Raw genomic sequence first — 6,078 nt, 5'->3', positions numbered from 1 at the left:
ATGGTGAATTACCCAGGCCAAGATGAATCTGACATGGAGTGCACTGATGCACAGCCGCTGATGGATGATTCTGCTGGTACATTCACTCAGAGCACTACATTGTCCTCGCAGTGTACAGAGCCAGATTCTGACCCTGATGAGACTCAGGTGCCCCTTCCCGCACACTATACCATCATACACGGTGACACAGAGGAAGGTGCACATGACATAGAAGAGGAGGTGATGGATGACCCAGTTGTTGACCCAGATTGGCATCCATTGGGGGAAGAGGATGCTGCTTCCAATAGCTCAGATGAGGAGCATCCACAGCAGACATCGACATCGCAACAGCTGTTATCTGGCAGGCCCGGAGCACTCCAAAGACAGGTTCCAAACATCAAAAGAGTTGCTGGACAGCTTGTCCAGAGGGTCAAAAGATCACAGCGTGCTAGGCCGCAAAATGTCTGCCAAAGTAGGAAGAGTGCAGTGTGGCACTTTTTTGACCAAAATCCTCATGATCAGGCCAAGGTTATCTGTAAGAAGTGCGCAAAGACCTTTAGCCGAGGGAAAAATCTGAAAAATTTGAATACCAGTTGCATGCTTAGACATTTAACCAGCATGCACTTGCAAGCGTGGACACAACACCAAACCTCAAGTGCCACATGTGCAACTGATCACAACGAAGGTAGTCAGCAACGCTACATTGTTTCCCCCACTGTAAGCCCACCGGTCAGCACAGCAGCAAATGTTGAGGTGTCGTTGCAAGGCCACAGCAGTCAGGGAATCCCACTGTTATATCAACGAAAGACTGATTCTAGGCCATCAGAAAGAACACCAACTCCATCACCATCATCAACCCTCTCTCAGTCCGCCCTGTCCACCGCTACTTCCACCATATGCAGCTCTCAAGTCCAGCTCACCCTCCCAGACACTATGAGTAGGTCAAGAAAGTACTCAGTCTCTCATCCGCGTACACTGGGTTTGAACGCCCACATTGCCAAACTAATCTCGTTTGAGATGATGCCCTTTCGGTTGGTGGAAAGCACAGCTTTCCGCGAACTCATGGCCTATGCAGTACCACGCTATGACCTACCCAGTCGCCACTTCTTCTCTCGCAAAGCCATCCCAGCCCTCCACCATCATGTGAAAGACCGCATTGTCCATGCACTCAAGCAGTCAGTGAGCGGAAAGGTGCACCTCACAACTGATGCATGGTCCAGTCGGCATGGCCAGGGCCGTTACGTGTCCATCACTGCGCACTGGGTTAATGTGGTGAATGCAGGGTCCACAGGGGACAGCGGTGGTGGGACAGTGCTGCCTAGCACACGGTATAGGAAACAGTTGGCTGTAGGCGTTCGACCCTCCTCCTCCTCCTCCTCCTCCAGAAGCGAAAGCTCGTCCACAGAGCGCAGTCGTATGAGCACTCCATCTGCAGCTGCCACTGTTGCACACGATGTGTCCCCCTATCGAGCAGCTAGTGGAAAGCGTCAGCAGGCTGTGTTGCAGATGATGTGTTTGGGCAACAGACACACCGCCGAGGTGCTGGCCGAGTACTTGAAGTGACAAACTGAGTCATGGCTGGGCAGTGTACATCTTGAGGCAGGCAAGGTAGTTAGTGATAACGGCCGTAATTTTGTGGCAGCCATAGCCCTTTCAAAACTCAGCCATATACCTTGCTTGGCTCACACCTTGAACCTGGTGGTGCAGTGCTTCCTCAAAAATTATCCGGAGTTAACAGCCCTGCTCCAGAAGGTGCGAAGACTGTGCACGCACATCCGCCGGTCGCCTGTACACTCCGTTCATATGCAGAAGCTGCAGCGATTGCTCCACCTTCCCAACCACCGCCTCATTATCGACATTGCAACAAGGTGGAACTCCACCCTGCACATGGTGGAGCGGCTGTGCGAGCAGAGGCAGGCCATAATGCATTTGTGGGAGGATACACGGCCAGGCACTTTGAGAGCAGACATGGAGTTGACAGGTGTGCAGTGGTCGAAGCTGAAAGACCTCTGTAAAGTCCTTCAGTGTTTTGAGAAATGCACACGGCTGGTAAGTGCAGACAACGCCATCCTAAGCATGAGCATCCCACTTATGCGTCTGCTCATGCAAACTTTGACGCACCTTAAGGAGCAGGCGTCTGCAGCCAATGTTGATGAGGAGGAAGAGGAGGAGGGAATCCTTGATGACATTCAGCCATTGTCTGCTCAGGGACCTCTCCTGGACGAGGTGGAGGAAGAAGAGGAGGAGGAGGAGGATGATGGGGATGATTACTTAGGGAAGGAGGATGCATCTCGTGGGGCAAGTGAAAATTTTGGCGTGGCAAGGTCTGGTACAGGGTTTATGCGTGACTGGAGGGATGTGGATTTGCCAGAAAGTGCTCCTCCAACCAGCACTCGCAGTGCATCATTGACACCGGGAACATTGGCCCACATGTCAGATTATGCCTTGCAGATCCTAAAAAGGGACCCACGCATTGCCAAAATGATGAACGATGACGACTACTGGTTGGCCAGCATCCTGGATCCACGCTATAAAGGCAAATTACAAAACATCATGCCACAGGAGAACCTTGACCTAATATTGGCTAATAAACAAGCAACTCTGGTAAATCGGTTGCTTGAGGCATTCCCAGCACACAGCAGCGGTGATGGTTCTCACACGAGCCGTACGGGCCTGGGGCAGCTTGGCAGAGGTGTTCGTGGTGCACACAGCAGAAGTGGCGTTGGAGACAGGGGTTTCATGACAATGTTGTGGACTGATTTTTCAAGTACCGCTCACACAACTGGTAATACTGCATCGATGGAAAGTAACAGGAGACAGCAGTTGTCAACTATGGTTACAAACTACTTTTCCTCCCATATCGATGTTCTCCCACACAGGTCATTCCCCTTTGACTATTGGGCCGCTAAACTGGACACCTGGCCTGAATTGGCCCAATATGCCTTACAGGAGCTCGCTTGCCCAGCTGCAAGTGTGCTATCGGAAAGAGTCTTCAGTGCAGCTGGATCAATCCTGACAGAAAAAAGGACCCGTCTGTCAACCCAAAATGTGGATGATCTAACCTTCATTAAAACGAACCACGCATGGGTTTCCAAGGATTTTGTCCCACCTTCCCCTGATGACACATAGGGTGACAGAAAAATGGCTTGCTTTGGTCCACCTCTTCCTGGGACTTGACCTATTTCACCTTTTGCATCAGCTGAATGTCCAACATCAACATATGCCACTTTCTAAAACTCCCTAACTGTGCTGCCTCCCCCCCCATGGCCGGGGTCACCACCTAGCGCACGACACCGTGCGAGTGCCGTTGCCCTGGACAGGTGGGTAGGCCGACTCTTGTGCGCGGGCACTGGCACAGGGTCCTTCATAGTGCAATCAAGTGTCTCTGACGGTGGTGGTGCACACCCGCCGTCAGACTCACCGCCGTACTATGAGGGGCCCAGTGCCAGTACCGACGCCCACGAGTGGGCCCCCCTTGCTTGGGCAGGGCCCCAGCATTTGCAATCTTTACCTCTCCCTGCTCCTCCGCTGTGTAGTCTGGGCCGTCAAATCCATACTGTGCCTGACACCGTCTGAGCCTGCCTCCTGATGTATAGACATATATTTTGAATGTGTACGCTATCCATACATGTTATCTGGGGATACGGTACCCTTTCTAACCTTTGTGCAATCCATACTGGGCCTAACACCGTCTGAGCCTGCCTCCTGATGTATAGACATATATTTTGAATGTGTACGCTATCCATACATGTTATCTGGGGATACGGTACCCTTTCTCACCTTTGTGCAATCACGTGCAATCCATACTGGGCCTAACACCATCTGAGCCTGCCTCCTGATGTATAGACATATATTTTGAATGTGTACGCTATCCATACATGTTATCCGGGGAAACGGTACCCTTTCTAACCTTTGTGCAATCACGTGCAATCCATACTGGGCCTAACACCGTCTGAGCCTGCCTCCTGATGTATAGACATATATTTTGAATGTGTACGCTATCCATACATGTTATCTGGGGATACGGTACCCTTTCTCACCTTTGTGCAATCACGTGTAATCCATACTGGGCGTGAGAACGGCTGGCGAGCTGTTTAGCAAGCTACAGCACCTGTGGTTTGCACACGTAAGTTTTTCATTTTTTCAGGAATGACGGTTAGGCCTAATTCCGGAACTGCGGTTGACCTGCACTTACTGGGAAATCATTGTTCGCGGGTAATAATTGTAATCAGTGATCCCCATCACTAACGTTGTTCAGCGGGTTATCTGCACCTGTAAGCGACAAACGCTGGCCTTTTCAGTGTAGCGCACATGCAGCCACGGACATGTAAGGGCATGACACACCAGTTATTGGCCAATCTCATGTGCCAGAGCCTCACGTGTCCCTCTAGTAAGCCGGACTCGGACCGCGGGGCATGACGGAGTCTCGTTCATTAACGGAATTAAGCTTGCAATGTGTGCATCTGTTCTGTAGCTGGCATGATTGAGGTTTCCCAGGTGGAGTCGAATTTAACCGTAGGCTCCACTCCTGGTGGTGCCCTTCTGAACATTCCTTTAAGGTTCAGCTTTGCAACCATACTGCCCACGTAAAACAAACACTTTGCCTTCATGAACGCTGTTTGGAGGGTCATGACTCGTGGGAATAACGCCGCCCAATCAGTTAACCTGCTAGAGAGATCCTTCGTTGCTCCCAAGCATGACATCACACTCCCTAGGAAGAAGGTAATGCCACTGTGGCGACCGTACTCCTGGGGGCGACACAAGTGCACTGATGCCCAGCCACTGCTCGATGAATCTGCTGGTACATTGACCCAGACCACTACATTCCCCTCGCACGCTACACTACCTGATTCTGACCCTGATGAAACTCAGGTTACCCTTCCCATATACAGTTCCATCTTACATGGTGACAAAGAGGAAGCTGCAGATGAAAGTGCAGGTTCGGCCCACCCGCCATCAGACACACCACCGTACTATCAGGGGCCCTGTGCCAGTGCCGTCGCCAACAAGTGGGCCCCCCCTGCTTGCTCAGGATTACAGCACTTGCAAAGTTGAAATACTGTGCAGTGAGATGGAAGATGGGGACGACGAGGAATCCAGACAAGTACAGGGATTCCCTAGCGAGGAGACTTATTTGATTGTTTTCAATGTTGGGACAGCAATTTTTGGGGAGCACTATACTCTGGAGAATGATAGATGGGGCCCACCATACACTGGAACATTCCAAAGGTGGACATCAGACACTGGAGCAGCATTTACAGGGCCCATTATACACTAGAGCATTAGAAATGGGGCCCATTATGTTTGGAGCATTATTTGGGCCCATAAGACAGTGGAGCTTCATCCATGGGGACCAACATATACTGTAGCATTATGTGGAGCTCATCATATACTGTTTCAAACATTATATGGGACCAATGATTCTGTATGGAGAAATAGATGGGCCTCGTCATGAGATGTAAAAAGTGAGGTATTTTTCATTGTACTATACCGCTATTTCTCTGCCGTATCGGAGCATGATGAGTTGTGGTATGTGTTAAAGGGGCGCTCTTTCGCCCAGGGCACATGAAAACCTGCAGCCAGCCCTCCCCCCCCCACAACTTTAGCCAAATAACCCCCATTTTTCAGTGCGTAACTTGTATTATGAAGTTAATTAAGGTTGACAAGCTTAAGTAAGAAGAATTGATGCTTTTGGCATTCAAATGGGCACTGTAGGTGTGTTTCCTGTCCTCCTCTCACTGCCGACTTTTATTCCCCATTGACTTACATTGGGTTTCGTGTTTCGGGACGACCCCGACTTTTCCCTATAATCGGACAATCTTGCTCGACCCGACTTTTGGAAAAGTCGGGTTTCACAAAACGAAACTCGACCCTAAAAAACCAAAAGTCGCTCAACTCTACTAATCATAACTCTAATCCCAACCCTAATTCCAACCCTAACCATAATTCCAACCCTAACCCTAATTCCAACCCTAACCCTAATTTTAACCCTAACCTTAATTGAAAAATGAAAATAAATATATTTTCTTTATTTCATTATATTTCCCTAACTAAGGGGGTGATAAAGGGGGGTTATTTACTTTTTTTATTTTAATCACT

This window comes from Dendrobates tinctorius, unplaced genomic scaffold (genome assembly GCF_039654945.1).
Source record: "Dendrobates tinctorius isolate UK_male_01 unplaced genomic scaffold, ASM3965494v1 ptg000030l, whole genome shotgun sequence".
Classification (NCBI taxonomy): Eukaryota; Metazoa; Chordata; class Amphibia; order Anura; family Dendrobatidae; genus Dendrobates; species Dendrobates tinctorius.
The sequence above is the reverse complement of the archived record's forward strand: the minus strand, read 5'-3'. Positions refer to the sequence as shown.